The sequence below is a fragment of the Triticum aestivum genome, chromosome 2D (genome assembly GCF_018294505.1).
Source record: "Triticum aestivum cultivar Chinese Spring chromosome 2D, IWGSC CS RefSeq v2.1, whole genome shotgun sequence".
Classification (NCBI taxonomy): Eukaryota; Viridiplantae; Streptophyta; class Magnoliopsida; order Poales; family Poaceae; genus Triticum; species Triticum aestivum.
Window position 1 is genome coordinate 359177966 of NC_057799.1, and position 17625 is coordinate 359195590.

Sequence of the window (17625 nt, forward strand, 5' to 3'; positions counted from 1 at the left end):
CATCAAGTATCTCCCGCTAAAACTCAAAGGGCCGGCTCGGCATTGGTTGAATAGCTTGCCGGCAAACTCCATCGGAAGTTGGGAGAACCTGGCAGACGCATTCCTGGACAATTTCCAGGGCACTTATGTGCGACCACCGGATGCTGACGATTTAAGTCACATAACACAACAGCCCGGAGAGTCAGCCAGGAAATTCTGGACTCGGTTCCTAACTAAAAAGAACCAAATTGTCGACTGTCCGGATGTCGAAGCCCTAGAAGCCTTTAAACATAACATCCGTGATGAGTGGCTCGCCCGACATCTCAGCCAAGAGAAGCTCAAATCCATGGCAGTCCTCACGACACTTATGACCCGCTTTTGCTCGGGCGAAGATAGCTGGTTGGCCCGTAGCAACAACACAGCAAGCAAACCTGGCACATCAGAGGCCAGAGATAGCAACGGCAAACCCCGACGCAACAAACACAAGCGCCGCAAATATGGTGAAAATACCGACGACACGGCAGTTAATGCCGGATTTAGTGGCTCTAAGTCTGGTCAGCGGAAGGGGCCACGCAAAAATAACAATCCGGGTCCATCCAGTCTGGACCGCATACTCGACCGCCAATGCCAAATTCATGGCACCCCAGGAACGCCAGCCACTCATGCCAACAGAGAATGCTGGGTCTTCGAACAAGCTGGCAGGGCAGGCGCCAAAAACAGAGATGAGGGGTCTCAAAGCGATGATGGCGACGAAGAGCCCAGACCACCAAGCACAGGAGAGCAAAAGAAATTTCCCCCGCAAAGTCAAACGGTGAACGTGGTAAACAACACCCACATTCCCAATCCGGACTGGATGTGCATGTTGGGGAACGTAGTAATTTCAAAAAAAATCCTACGCACACGCAAGATCATGGTGATGCATAGCAACGAGAGGGGAGAGTGTTGTCCACGTACCCTCGTAGACCGACAGCGGAAGCGTTATCACAACGCGGTTGATGTAGTCGTACGTCTTCACGATCCGACCGATCAAGTACCGAACGTACGGCACCTCCAGGTTCTACACACGTTCAGCTCGATGACGTCCCTCGAACTCCGATCCAGCCGAGTGTTGAGGGAGAGTTTCGTCAGCACGACGGCGTGGTGACGATGATGATGTTTCACCGATGCAGGGCTTCGCCTAAGCTCCGCAACGGTATTATCGAGGTGTAATATGGTGGAGGGGGGCACCGCACACGGCTAAGAGATCTCAAGGATCAATTGTTGTGTCTCTGGGGTGCCCCCTGCCCCCGTATATAAAGGAGCAAGGGGGAGGCAGCCGGCCAAGGGGAGAGGCACGCCATAGGGGGGAGTCCTACTCCCACCGGGAGTAGGACTCCTCCTTTCCTTGTGGGAGTAGGAGAAGGGAAGGGGGAAGGAGAAAGAAGGAAGGGTGCGCCCCCCTTCCCTAGTCCAATTCGGACCAGACCATGGGGAGGGGTGCGGCCACCTTTTGAGGCCTTTCTCTCCTTTCCCGTATGGCCCATTAAGGCCCAATACGAATTCCCGTAACTCTCCGGTACTCCGAAAAATACCCGAATCACTCGGAACCTTTCCGAAGTCCGAATATAGTCGTCCAATATATTGATCTTTACGTCTCGACCATTTTGAGACTCCTCGTCATATCCCCGATCTTATCCGGGACTCCGAACTCCTTCGGTACATCAAAACTCAATAAAACTGTCATCGTAACGTTAAGCGTGCGGACCCCACGGGTTCGAGAACTATGTAGACATGACCGAGACACGTCTCCGGTCAATAACCAATAGTGGGACCTGGATGCCCATATTGGCTCCCACATATTCTACGAAGATCTTTATCGGTCAGACCGCATAACAACATACGTTGTTCCCTTTGTCACCGGTATGTTACTTGCCCGAGATTTGATCGTCGGTATCTCGATACCTAGTTCAATCTCGTTACCGGCAAGTCTCTTTACTCGTTCCGTAACACATCATCCCGCAACTAACTCATTAGTCACAATGCTTGCAAGGCTTATAGTGATGTGCATTACCGAGTGGGCCCAGAGATACCTCTCCGACAATTGGAGTGACAAATCCTAATCTCGAAATACGCCAACCCAACAATTACCTTTGGAGACACCTGTAGAGCACCTTTATAATCACCCATTTACGTTGTGACGTTTGGTAGCACACAAAGTGTTCCTCCGGTAAACGGGAGTTGCATAATCTCATAGTCATAGGAACATGTATAAGTCATGAAGAAAGCAATAGCAACATACTAAACGATCGGGTGCTCAGCTAACGGAATGGGTCAAGTCAATCACGTCATTCTCCTAATGAGGTGATCTCGTTAATCAAATGACAACTTATGTCTATGGCTAGGAAACATAACCATCTTTGATTAACGAGCTAGTCAAGTAGAGGCATACTAGTGGCACTCTGTTTGTCTATGTATTCACACATGTATTATGTTTCCGGTTAATACAATTCTAGCATGAATAATAAACATTTATCATGGTATAAGGAAATATATAATACTTTATTTTTGCCTCTAGGGCATATTTCCTTCAGTGCACCCTTAGGGATGCCAACTTAACTGAACTAGTCATCCCACAATATAAACTAGGGCCGGTAACCTTCAACCGCACGGATCGTCCGGCTAATGCCAATCAGGGCAATCCAGCCGCACTAGTCATCGACCCAATAATTGACGTGTTCCACCTCTCACGAGTCCTTATGGACGGAGGCGGCAGTCTAAATCTGCTTTAACAGGACACAGTGCGCAAGATGGGCATCGATCATTCGGTGATTACACCCACTAAAACCACTTTCAGCGGCATTATACCAGGTGTGGAAGCCAGCTGTACAGGATCCATCGCCCTTGGGGTAGTCTTCGGATCACCAGACAATTACCGTACCGAAGAGTTAATCTTCGAAATCGTCCCTTTCCGTAGTGATTATCAGGCCGTGCTCGGACGAACTGCGTTTGCTCGATTCAACGCGGTGCAACATTATGCCTACCGTAAGCTCAAGATGCCCGGTCCACGCGGTGTCATCACGGTTAATGGCACGGCCAAACTTTCCTTCGGCACCAACGAGTACACCGCTGCCTTAACAGCAGAAGCAACGAGCAGCACCTTGCAGCCGAACCTCGAGTCGATGGCCAGGCTCCCGGACACCGTCAAAGGACTCCGAACTACTTCGCGGCGGGATAGCCCGGCTCGTCCAGAGATCAATTAAACACTCCGGCGAAGGCCAGGACAGGCCGCACTCAGCGGCTCAACCTCTCTCCGGCACACAAACATTTCTTGCATTTCCTTTGCAAGTTCACCTTTGCGTCGACCAGGACGGGCGATATGGAGGCAGCTCGAACGCGCAAGGGAATCCTTAGATATTCCCCGCGATGACCATCCGACTATACTCCGGATCCGCACACAGCTTCTTCCCCCCGGTCTCAGCAGGTTCCACAGTCATATTTCCTTTTTATCACATTACCTGTACTCATACGCATCGACGTACTATTAAAATACAACATGTGGATTCATATGACGCTTATCTGCTGTTATTTCTTATTAAAATTCTTTTGTAAAGTGGCATCCGTACACCGCGATATGCCTTCAAACATGCCAGGGGCTTCGTTTTACCCATAATACGGCAATAAAGTCCGAACACCTTCACGGAAGTTCGGCACCCCGAACTTATAGCATTATATGCATCAGCTCCGAATCATGTCTTGGGTCAATAGTTGGGTTTGCCCGGCTCCCATGTTTTGGTACCTTACGTTCCGCTATATCGGCTAAGGTAGCACTAGGAGAACTACTGCGATTGTGTCCCGGTTCTTTCGGACGAGCACCTCAGTAGAGAAAGCCGAAAACTAACTGTCATGATACGGCGAGAGTTGGTTAGCTGTTCGAGAGGTTGTAAAATCTTTAAGGATTTCTCCCGCATAATGCCATAACCAATGCAGCGTGCGACGGATCGGTTCTTCCTCCGATCAGGTGCTTATAGAGCCCCTCGTGCGGTCTTCCGAACACCAAGGGCTGCGCCTACCTTCCTAAAGCTCCTATGGCTAAGTGAGAGCGATAAAGCCCTATAGTCCGATTGCCTGGTTCGTTGTGCTGAACACCTCCTTCGAAGGACCCAAAACTGGGATAAAGAGTGATTAGGTTTATCTCGAACACCCCCGTACTTCTTACGTGGGGGCAGAAGCCGACGACTGGCCAACTCTCAGGATTAATATATAAAACGGCCGCGCAGGAGGATAAACTTTTATATAACAGGCAATAAATAATATAAATGGCCTTGTTCAAACATTACAAAGGACAACATGATTTACATTCATGTAAATATAATGTCCTTGGGGCATAGCTCCGCTGCAAGGTAGGATCCTTTCAGGACACTCTCATAATATAATTCGGGCTTGTGGTGCTCCTTCCCCTCTGGCGGTCCTTCGGTCATCAGCTTTTCAGCATCCATCTTCCCCCAGTGCACCTTTGCGCGGGCGAAGGCCATTCGCGCACCCTCTATACAGACCGACCGCTGGATGACATCAAGTCGAGGGCAGGCACTCACAAGCCGCTTCACGAGCCCGAAGTAGCTGCTTGGAATCGGCTCGGTGGGCCATAGCCGGATAATCAAATCCTTCATGGTTAGTTCCGCCGCCTTATGCAGTTCGATCAGCTGTTTCAGTTGATCGACAAAAGGCGCCGGATAATTCGGTGCCAAATACTGCAACCAGAAGAGCTTATCCGCAGTGTTCCTTTCTTCGGCTCGGTAGAATTGGGCGGCATCCGATATGCTGCGGGGCAGCTCGGCAAATACCCCTGAGAAATCCGAATTCAAAATTAGAAACATAATTTTCTCCTCAAATACTTGCTTTACATGGAAAAAAGCCTTACCCGCCGCGATCTTCCTCGCCTCTTGGATCCCCTGCAGGGCGCTTTGGGTTTCCCCCCGGGCATCGCTCGTGGCCTAATGAGCCTTGGAGAGTTCGGATTCTTTCTCCGTTAAACTCTGCTCCAAAGTCTTGCACTTCTTCACGGCCTCTTGAAGCTCCTGCTCAGCTTCAACAACCCTGGCCTCGTGCTTCTCACGAAGAGCCTGCTCTACGGCTGCCTTTTTCTCGGCCTCGGCCACAACCTTCTTAAGAGCCTCGACTTCGGTCATCATCCCTAGCACAAATCATGAAACATATTTTATCATACTGAAAATTCATTCGCAATAAACGCGAACAAGACCTGCGCATACCTTGTTTATCTCCCAACTGCATTTTCAACTGGCCAAGTTCTTCTTTGGCCCGCTCCAGACTTTGATTCAGCCCGGAGATCTCCGCAGTATGAGAGGCAGCAGCCGCTACAGATGCCTGCTTATAAAAGAAGAGAGATAGATGTCATCAAATGAGTCTTCCCGCAAACATAAATTTGATCCTCTGTCCGGTTCTTTCTATCACCGAACAGTGTATCAGGGGCTACTATCCATACCATGACACTCTTCAAAACCTCATAAAACATACCTCAAAACCTTTTATAAGGCTGATACAGGCTTCATTCAGTCCACTCTTAGCAGACTGAATCTTCTCAATCACCGCACCCATAAGGGCACGGTGTTCATCGACGATGGAGGCGCTCTTCAGCGCCACCAACAAAGCATCCGACACCTCTGGTTGGACAGAGGTTGCCGGTGGAACTGGCACGCCCCCCCCCCCAGCTGAGGGAGGCTGCCTGCTTGATTCTGGAGCTGTATTGGTCTCTGGAATTGCATCCGGCTGGGAGCCGAATTCAACGTGGCCCCCGCCGTCAGCTCCCATGGGAATCTTCTCCCCCATGTGTCCGGCCCCTGAAGTTTGACCCTCAGGCGCCGCCTTCACGGTCCTTTCCTCTCCTCCTTGGCCGGGGTGCTTCTGGGACGAAGCCTCGGTGTTATTCACCTGTTTGGGGGAAGGGGCCTTCGGGGGCGTCCCGCTCTCCATAGCATCCGAGCTCAGCGAATCCTCTAATGAGGATTGTTTGGTACGGGACCTCGCCGGACTACAAAAAATATGGCTCAGGTTAAAATAGTATGCCATTATGAGTCTGGACGCATAAATGTACTCGGACTTTATATACTCACGAGTTCACCAGGGGCTGGGCCCTGGGATCCCATGCCGGGCCACTGTCGGCGGCGGCAGTAGACTCCTCCGGAAGAGGAGCTTTTCCCCTTTTAGGTGACTCGGCCTCCAAGTGTGCGGAGGCCGTCCTCTTCTTTCTTCCCTCCATGGGGGATTCATCTTCCTCCTCCTCCTCGTCCTCTTCGGAGGCGGAACGGGCATTGGAGCCTTCAGATATTGTGTCCGAAGTGCCGCGGCGACGAAGGCCGCCCCGGGTCTTTTTGGCCTCCTTCTCGACCGTCTTCTTCGGCACTTTGTAAGGCGCCGGGACTAGTATCTTCCTCAGAAGTGGGACGGCCGGTTCTTCGGGCAGTAGGGCCGGACAATGGATCCGCTCCGCCTTCTTCATCCAGTCCTAGGAGAGTTGTGGAAAACACGTTAAGCATTACCTTTGGGTTATGCGGATAAAAAGTATGATGACTTACCGAGCTTGCAGGGCGGGACAGTTGGTACCCGCGGTCCTCGGCTGAGTCCGGCCATGATTTGCCGGACTTGAAAAGCACCTTCCAGATGTCTTTATGCGAGGAGCCAAAAAGCTCTCGCTAGGTTTGGTGCTTGACCGGATCGAATTCCCATAGATTGCAAGTCCGGTGTTGACAAGGTAGGATCCGGCGAACTAACATCACTTGGACTACATTGACAAGCTCGATGTTCTTGTCTTCCATATCTTTAACGCGCGTTTGGAGCACCGACAGTTCGTCGAACGAAGACTAGTTCAGGCCCTTCTTGACCCAGGATGTAAGCCGGAGAGGGGCTCCGGATCGAAACTCGGGAGTAGTGGCCCATTCCGTGCCGCGCGGCTCGGTGATGTAAAACCACTGCTGTTGCCACTCCTTGACGGAATCATTAAAGGTGCCTGTTGGCCATGTGACGTTGGGCACCTTGCCCACCATAGCACCCCCGCACTCGGCGTGCTCACCGCCCACTACCTTGGGCTTCACATTAAAAATCTTCAGCCATAAGTTGAAATGTGGCGACATGCGGAGAAAAGCCTCGCACACGACGATGAATGTCGAGATGTTGAGGAAGGAATTGGGGGACAGATCATGAAGATCGATCCCGTAATAATACATGATGCCGCGAACGAACGGGTGGAGGGGAAACCCTAGCCCGCGGACAAAGTGAGGGAGGAATACAACCCTCTCGTGGGGTTCCGGAGTAGGGACGATCTGTCCCGCCGTCGGAAGACGGTGGCTGATTTTCTTGGCCAGATACCCGGCCTCCCGAAGCTTTTTGATATCCTTCTCCCGGACGGTAGAGGCCATCCACTTGCCTCCTGCTCCGGATCCGGACATTTTCGAAAGGCCTTTGTGGGCGGAGAAGATGAACGCTTGGGCGCTGGAGCTCGAGCGAAGGGGAATGGATCGGGAAGAAGAAAGCGTGGGTGCGAAAGGGAGTCCTTATCCCCTTATAAAGGCAGCAGGGATTCTGCGCCTCCCCACTTGCCCGGTAAACTCGCTTATTCCCCAAGCGCCGTGATTGATGGCACGGTTGGGTTACCCATGCCTGTATTGATGAGAATCCCGTGATAAGGGGACACGATCTCTGCTTCGACAAGACGTGCCAAGAAAACCGCCTCGCAACATGTGCAGTGGCAGGCTGGGAAAAACGGTTCGAATAATGACCGGGCCGTGGCGTGATGTCACGTTATGAAATTTGTCAGCAGATTAGATTTGTGGAATATTATACTCTCTACGGTGGTATGTGGAATTTGTTTTGCAGAGCCGGACACTATCCTTGTGTTCAAAATCTTCTATGGAGTATTCGGAGGAGGAACCCGCCTTGCAATGCCGAAGACAATCTGCGCGCCGGACTCATCGTCATTGAAGCCTGGTTCAGGGGCTACTGAGGGAGTCCTGGACTAGGGGGTCCTCGGACAGCCAGACTATATACTTTGGCCGGACTGTTGGACTATGAAGATACAAGATTGAAGACTTCGTCCCGTGTCCGGGTGGGACTCTCCTTTGCGTGGAAGGCAAGCTTGGCAATTCGGATATGTAGATCTCCTCCCTTGTAACCGACTCTGTGTGATCCCAGCCCCCTCTGGTGTCTATATAAACCGGAGGGTTTAGTCCGTAGGACAACAACAATCATAATCATAGGCTAGCATCTAGGGTTTTAGCCTCTATGATCTCGTGGTAGATCAACTCTTGTAATACTCATATCATCAAGATGAATCAAGCAGGAAGTAGGGTATTACCTCCATCGAGAGGGCCCGAACCTGGGTAAACATTGTGTCCCCCGTCTCGTGTTACCATCCGCCTTAGACGCACAGTTCGGGACCCCCTACCCGAGATCCGCCGGTTTTGACACCGATAACGGATGAGAAAGTCTCATCGTAGTCAACTCCTTAAACTTGTCGAAAACCTTTCGCAACAAGTCGAGCTTTGTAGACAGTAACATTATCGTCAGCGTCAGTCTTCCTCTTGAAGATCCATTTATTCTCTATGTCTTGCCGATCATCGAGCAAGTCAACCAAAGTCCACACTTTGTTCTCATACATGGAGCCCATCTCAGATTTCATGGCCTCAAGCCATTTCGCGGAATCTGGGCTCATCATCGCTTCCTCATAGTTCGTAGGTTCGTCATGGTCAAGTAACATGACGTCCAGAACCGTATTACCGTACCACTCTGGTGCGGATCTTACTCTGGTTGACCTACGAGGTTCGGTAGTAACTTGATCAGAAGCTTCATGATCATCATCATTAGCTTCCTCACTAATTGGTGTAGGAATCACTGGAACTGATTTTTGTGATGAACTACTTTCCAATGAGGGAGCAGGTACAATTACCTCATCAAGTTCTACTTTCCACCCACTCACTTCTTTCGAGAGAAACTCCTTCTCTAGAAAGGATCCATTCTTAGCAACGAAAATCTTGCCTTCAGATCTGTGATAGAAGGTGTACCCAACAGTTTCCTTTGGGTATCCTATGAAGACACATTTCTCCGATTTGGGTTCGAGCTTATCAGGTTGAAGCTTTTTCACAAAAGCATCGCAGCCCCAAACTTTAAGAAACGACAACTTGGGTTTCTTGCCAAACCACAGTTCATATGGTGTCGTCTCAACGGATTTAGATGGTGCCCTATTTAACGTGAATGCAACCGTCTCTAAAGCATAACCCCAAAACGATAGCGGTAAATCAGTAAGAGACATCATAGATCGCACCATATCTAATAAAGTGCGGTTACGACGTTCGGACACACCATTACGCTGTGGTGTTCCGGGTGGCATGAGTTGTTAAACTATTTCGCATTGTTTCAAATGAAGACCAAACTCGTAACTCAAGTATTCACCTCCACGACCAGATCGTAGAAACTTTATTTTCTTGTTACGATGATTTTCCACTTCACTCTGAAATTCTTTGAACTTTCCAAATGTTTCAGACTTATGTTTCATCAAGTAGATATACCCATATTTGCTCAAATCATCTGTGAAGGTCAGAAAATAACAATACCCGCCGCGAGCCTCAACACTCACCGGACCGCATACATCAGTATGTATTATTTCCAACAAGTCTGTAGCTCGCTCCACTATTCCGGAGAACGGAGTCTTAGTCATCTTGCCCATGAGGCATGGTTCGCAAGCATCAAGTGATTCGAAAAGCCCATCAACATGGAGTTTCTTCATACGCTTTACACCAATATGACCTAAACGGCAGTGCCACAAATAAGTTGCACTATCATTATTAAACTTATATCTTTTGGCTTCAACACTATGAATATGTGTATCACTACTATCGAGATTCAATAAAAATAGACCACTCATCAAGGGTGCATGACCATAAAAGATATTACTCATATAAATAGAACAACCATTATTCTCTGATTTAAATGAATAACCGTCTCGCATCAAACAAGATCCAGATATAGTGTTCATGCTTAACGCTGGCACCAAATAACAATTATTCAGGTCTAAAACTAATCCCGAAGGTAGATGTAGAGGTAGCGTGCCGACGGCGATCACATCGACTTTGCAACCATTTCCCACGCGCATCGTCACCTCGTCCTTAGCCAATCTTCGCTTAATCCGTAGCCCCTGTTTCGAGTTGCAAATATGAGCAACAGAACCAGTATCAAATACCCAGGCACTACTGCGAGCATTAGTAAGGTACACATCAATAACATGTATATCAAATATACCTTTCACTTTGCCATCCTTCTTATCCGCCAAATAGTTGGGGCAGTTCCGCTTCCAGTGATCAGTCCCTTTGCAGTAGAAGCACTCAGTCTCAGGCTTAGGTCCTGACTTGGGTTTCTTCAGTTGAGCAGCAACTTGCTTGCCGTTCTTCTTGAAGTTCCCCTTCTTCCCTTTACCCTTTTTCTTGAAACTAGTGGTCTTGTTGACCATCAACACTTGATGCTCCTTCTTGATTTCTACCTCCGCAGCATTTAGCATTACGAAGAGCTTGGGAATTGTCTTATCCATCCCTTGCATATTATAGTTCATCACGAAGCTTTTGTAGCTTGGTGGCAGTGATTGAAGAACTCTTTCAATGACACTATCAACCGGAAGATTAAATCCCAGTTGAGTCAAGTGATTATGATACCCAGACATTTTGAGTATCTGTTCACTAACAAAACTATTCTCCTCCATTTTGTAGCTGTAGAACTTATTGGAGACTTCATATCTCTCAATCCGGGCATTTGCTTGAAATATTAACTTCAACTCCTGGAACATCTCATATGCTCCATGACGTTCAAAACGTCATTGAAGTCCCGGTTCTAAGCCGTAAAGCATGGCACACTGAACTATCGAGTAGTCATCAGCTTTGCTCTGCCAGGCGTTCACAACGTCCGGCGTTGCTCCTGCAGCGGGTCTTGCACCTAGCGGTGTTTCCAGGACGTAATTCTTCTGTGCAGCAATGAGGATAATCCTGAAGTTATGGACCCAGTCCGTGTAGTTGCTACCATCATATTTCAACCTAGCTTTCTCTAGGAATGCATTAAAATTCAACGGAACAGTAGCACGGGCCATTTATCTACAACAACATAGACATGCAAAATACTATCAGGTACTAAGTTCATGATAAATTAAAGTTCAATTAATCATATTACTTAAGAACTCCCACTTAGATAGACATCCCTCTAATCATCTAAGTGATCACGCGATCCATATCAACTAAACATGTCCGATCATCACGTGAGATGGAGTAGTTTTCAATGGTGAACATCACTATGTTGATCATATCTACTATATGATTCATGCTCGACCTTTCGGTCTCAGTGTTCCGAGGCCATATCTGCATATTCTAGTCTCGTCAAGTTTAACCCGAGTATTCTGCGTGTGCAAAACTGGCTTGCACCCGTTGTATGTGAACGTAGAGCTTATCACACCTGATCATCACATCGTGTCTCGGCACGACGAACTGTCGCAACGGTGCATACTCAGGGAGAACACTTGTACCTTGAAATTTAGTGAGATATCATCTTATAATGCTACCGCCGTACTAAGCAAAATAAGATGCATAAAGGATAAACATCACATGCAATCAATATAAGTGATATGATATGGCCATCATCATCTTGTTCCTTTGATCTCCATCTCCAAAGCACCATCATGATCACCATTGTCACCGGCTTGACACCTTGATCCCATCGAAGCATCGTTGTCGTCTCGCCAACTATTTCTTCTACGACTATCGCTACCGCTTAGTGATAAAGTAAAGCAATTACATGGCGATTGCATTTCATACAATAAAGCGACAACCATATGGCTCCTGCCAGTTGCCGATAACTGTTACAAAACATGATCATCTCATACAACAAATTACATATCATCACGTCTTGACCATATCACATCACAGCAAGCCCTGCAAAAACAAGTTAGACGTCCTCTACTTTGTTGTTGCAAGTTTTACGTGGCTGCTACGGGCTTAGCAAGAACCGTTCTTACCTACGCATCAAAACCACAACGATTTTTCGTCAAGTGTGTTGTTTTAACCTTCAACAAGGACCGGGCGTAGTCATACTCGATTCAACTAAAGTTGGAGAAACAGACACCCACTAGCCACCTGTGTGCGAAGCACAGCGGTAGAACTAGTCTCATGAACGCGGTCATGTAATTATCCAACAATACCGCCGAATCAAAGTATGACATGCTGGTAAGCAGTATGACTATTATCGCCCACAACTCCTTGTGTTCTACTCGTGCATATAACATCTACGCATAGACCTGGCTCGGATGCCACTGTTGGGGAACGTAGTATTTCAAAAAAATTCCTACGATCACGCAAGATCTATCTAGGAGAAGCGTAGCAACGAGCAGGGAGAGTGTGTCCACGTACGCTCGTAGACCGAAAGCGGAAGCGTTAAGTAACGCAGTTGATGTAGTCGAACGTCTTCGCGATCCAACCGATCAAGTACCGAACGCATGGCACCTCCGCAATATGCACACGTTCAGCTCGGTGACGTCCCTCGAACTCTAGATCCAGCTGAGGCCGAGGGAGAGTTCCGTCAGCACGACGGCGTGGTGACAGAGATGAGGAAGGTACCGACGCAGGGCTTCGCCTAAGCACTACGATGATATGACCGAGGTGTAAAACTGTGGAGGGGGGCACCGCACACGGCTAAAGATCAACTTGTGTGTCTATGGGGTGCCCCCTCCCCCGTATATAAAGGAGGGGAGGAGGAGGCCAGCCGGCCACAAGGGGCGCGCCAAGGGGGGGAGGAATCCTACTCCTAGTAGGAGTAGGTTTCCCCCTTTCCTAGTCCAACTAGGAGGAGAAGGAATGAGAGGGAGAGGGAGAGGGAAAGAGGGGCCGTGCCCCCTCCCCTAGTCCTATTCGGACTCCCCTCGGGGGGACGCCACCTCTTGGATGCGGCCCTCTCTCTCCCCTAAGGCCCACTAGGCCCATAACTCCCCGGGGGGGGGGGGTTCCAGTAACCCTCCGGCACTCCGGTTTTACCCGAAACTCTCCGGAACACTTCCATTGTCCGAACAACATGGTCCGATATATCAATCTTTATGTCTCGACCATTTCGAGACTCCTCGTCATGTCTGTGATCACATCTGGGACTCCGAACAACCTTCGGTACATCAAATCACATAAACTCATAATACCAATCATCATCGAACGTTAAGCGTGCGGACCCTACGGGTTCGAGAACTATGTAGACATGACCGAGACACATCTCCGGTCAATAACCAATAGCGGAACCTGGATGCTCATATTGGTTCCTACGTATTCTACGAAGATCTTTATCGGTCAAACCGCATAACAACATACGTTGTTCCCTTTGTCATCGGTATGTTACTTGCCCGAGATTCGATCGTTGGTATCACCATACCTAGTTCAATCTCGTTACCGGCAAGTCTCTTTACTCGTTCTGTAATGCATCATCCTGCAACTAACTCATTAGTCACATTGCTTGCAAGGCCTATAGTGATGTGCATTACCGAGAGGGCCCAGAGATACCTCTCCGACAATCGGAGTGACAAATCCTAATCTGGATCTATGCCAACTCAACAAACGCCATTGGATACACCTGTAGAGCATCTTTATAATCACCCAGTTACGTTGTGACGTTTGATAGCACCCTAAGTGTTCCTCCGGTATTCGGGAGTTGCATAATCTCTGAGTCAGAGGAACATGTATAAGTCATGATGAAAGCAATAGCAACAAACTAAACGATCATAGTGCTAAGCTAACGAATGGGTCTTGTCCATCACATCATTCTCTAATGATGTGATCCCGTTCATCAAATGACAACACATGTCTATGGCTAGGAAACATAACCATCTTTGATAAACAAGCTAGTCTAGTAGAGGCATACTAGGGACACTCTATTTGTCTACGTATTCACACATGTACTAAGTTTCCGGTTAATACAATTCTAGCATGAATAATAAACATGTATCATGATATAAGGAAATGTAAATAACAACTTTATTATTTCCTCTAGGGCACATTTCCTTCAGCTCTCCATCATGTTCGAGCCCAGCGAATTCCCAGAAGACGATGATCGTTCGTGGAGATCGCGAGATGGACTACAATACGTGATTCCATGTGTTAAAATCGCAAGGCATAAAGTTGGATATGTACATTATCTTTAAATACTTACGATTCGGCCGAGGGCTTCGGCATGGGGTGCCACTCAGGGATGGCTTCGACGTCCGATTCCGAATCGTCTGAAAGGGAGAGTTTCCCCTTCTTGGACGCCTCTGCCTCTAGGTCCACGGAAGGCCCCCTTTTCTTCTTTCCCCCCTCCGGGGGAGAATTGTTCTCCTCCTCTTCCTCCTCGTCTTCATCTCCCTCGTGGGAGGAGAGAGCTTCGGTGTCTTCAGACGTTATGTCCGAAGTGCCTTTACGGCGAAGGCCACTTCTGACCTCCTTGCCCTTCTTCTTGGTCTTCTTTTCTGGCGCCTGGTACGGCGCCGGAACCAGCATCTTCGTCAGAAGAGGAATAGATGGGTCTTCGGGCAGGGGAGCCGGACACTGGATCCGTTCTGCCTTCTTCGTCCAGCCCTGGAGGATAAAGGGAAGGCTTAAGCTTATTCCTTGGATCTATAAATCGGATATGATTAGAAATCTGAAAAACTTACTCGGTTGGCTGGATGAGCGCAGTCGAGGCCGAGGTCTTCGGTCGTTGGCGGCCACGTCTTTTGGGTCTTAAAAAGAAGCTTCCATATATCTTCGTGCTTCGTGCCGAAGAACCGCTGCAAGGTCCGGGGACTTGCCGGATCAAACTCCCACATATGGAGAATCCGGCGTTGGCAGGGGAGAATCCGGTGAAACATCATCACCTGGATCACGCTGGCAAGGCTGGTATTCTTGTCTACCATGCTCTTGACGCGCTTTTGCAGCATCGCCACTGGATGACGCCCAATCCAGGCCCTTACTGAGCCACGATGTGACCCGCAGTGGTGGACCGGATTTGAACCCAGGGGTGGCGGCCCATGTGGTGTCATGAGGTTCCGTATAATTAAAACCACTCCTGTTGCCACCCTTTCACGGTCTCTACGAAGGTCCCCTTTGGCCAAGTGACGTTGGGGAGTTTACTCACCATAGCGCCGCCACACTCCGCGCGTTGACCCTCGACCACTTTCGGCTTCACATTGAAGACCTTGAGCCACAAGCCAAAGTGGGGGGGATGCGGAGGAACGCCTCACACACGACGATGAACGCCGAGATATTGAGGAATGAATTTGGGGCTAGATCGTGGAAATCTAGCCCGTAATAGAACATGAGTCCGCGGACGAAAGGGTGGAGAGGAAACCCTAGCCCGCGAAGAAAGTGGGGGATGAATACTACCCTCTCATTGGGCTCTGGTGTGGGAATGATCTGCTTTTTGGCAGGGAGCCGACGGGCGATTTCTTTGGCTAAATACCCCGCTTCCCGGAGCTCCTTGATGTTCTCCTCCGTGACGGAGGAGGCCATCCACTTGCCCTGCGCTCCAGATCAGGACATGGTCGGAGCGCTAGTTGGGGACGGGAAGGGTCGAAGCTGGGGCGCTCGAGCTCAAGGACAGATGGGCTGAGGAGGAAGAAGGCGTGGGGTGAAAAGCGTATCCTTATCTTCTTATGAAGGTAGTGAATATCGAGCGTCCCCCCATGAGCCTTAAAACTCGCCTGTTCCCCAGGAGTCGTGCGAATGGCACGGTTGGATTACCCAAATCCGTATCGATGAGAATCCCGCGATAAGGGGACACGATCTCTGCTTTGACAAGACATGTCAATGAATACCGCATCTCGAAACGCGAAGCGGGAGGATGAAAAATGGTTTGAAATAATAATAAGGCCAGAGCACAATGCCTCGCCGAAAAAGCTGTCAGAAGACATAACCTATTTTTATTTAAGTATTTTTCCCTTGCGGTTCAGGGTTGTAACTATTGTACAGAGCCAGATTATTGTACAGAGCCGGATGTAGTTCTTTTGGTCAACTACTTTGAAGTATTTGGAGGAGGAACCCACCTTGCAATGCCGAAGACAATCTGCGCGCCGGACACATCGTCATTGAAGCCTGGTTCAGGGGCTACTGAGGGAGTCCTGGATCATGGGGTCCTCGGGCGTCCGGGCTATGTGACATGGGCCAGACTGGTGTCCGGGCTATGTGACATGGGCCAGACTGGTGTCCGGATGGGACTCTTCTTTGCGTGGATGACAAGCTTGGCGTGCGGACATGAAGATTCCTTTCTCTGTAAACCGATTCTGTACAACCCTAGCCCCCTCCGGTGTCTATATAAACCAGAGGGTTTAGTCCATAGAGGCAATCATAATCATACAGGCTAGACATCTAGGGTTTAGCCATTACGATCTCGAGGTAGATCAACTCTTGTAACCCATATACTCATCAAAGTCAATCAAGCTAGAAGTAGGGTATTACCTCCATTAAGAGGGCCCGAACCTGGGTAAACATCGTGTCCCCCGCCTCCTGTTACCTTCGATCCTTAGACGCACAGTTCGGGACCCCCTACCCGAGATCTGCCGGTTTTGACACCGACAACCATGAACTTAATACACTAGATGCATGCTAGATAGCGGTCGATGTGTGGAGTAATAGTAGTAGATGCGTAATCGTTTCGGTCTACTAATCTTGGACGCGATGCCTATATACATGATCATTGCCTCATGTATCATCATAATTATTTGTTTTTCTATCAATTGCCCAACAGTAATTTGTTTACCCAGCGTATGCTATGTTCTCGAGAGAAGCCTCTAGGGAAAACTATGGCCCCGGGTCTATTTCCTATCATATATTAAATCCAAAATAACTTGCTGCAATTTTTCTTTATTTATTTTATTTTGTATTTTTGTTAGATATATTTATCAAACATGTATAATTTAATCTATCTCAATACCGTTGAGGGATTGACAACCCCTCTTACGTGTTGGGTTGCAAGTATTTTGTTGTTTGTGTGCAGGTGTTGTTTACATAGTGTTGCTTGGTTCTCCTGCTGGATTGATAACCTTGGTTCATAACCGAGGGAAATACTTACCTTTGCTTTTCTGCATCATCCTCTCCTCTTCGGGGAATTACCAATGAAGATCACAAGCATTCATAGACAGTCGGAAGTCGTCATGCTAAAGCCCAGGAGGACCAGCGCAGCAGAACAACAGCCGCCGCCGATGAAGAGAAGCGTAGACCGGAAAGATCTAACCTGAAGGCACACGAACACATACGAACGAAGACCGGATCCAAGTGGATCCATCAAAGACAAACACCGACTGAATCCCGCGAGATCCGTCGGACATAAATCTCCACACGCCCTCTGATAATGCTAGACGCATCACCAGAAAGGGCTAAGCGGGGAGAACCTTATTCCAACATCAGAAAGCCGCCGCCACTTTGTCTTCCTGAACAGAACACAAACCCTAGACAAACACAAAAAAACACCTAAAAACGATGTAGGAGCCCTCCCGCCGGCAAGAGCCAAGATCCATTGCGTCTCCATGGCCTGACACCACTGAAGACAAAGCGATCTACGACGGCGCCAACGTGAGGCGTCGGTTCTTGGTCGCCCTCGCACGAGCGCACGAGGTGAAGGCCCGGAGACGTACGAAGG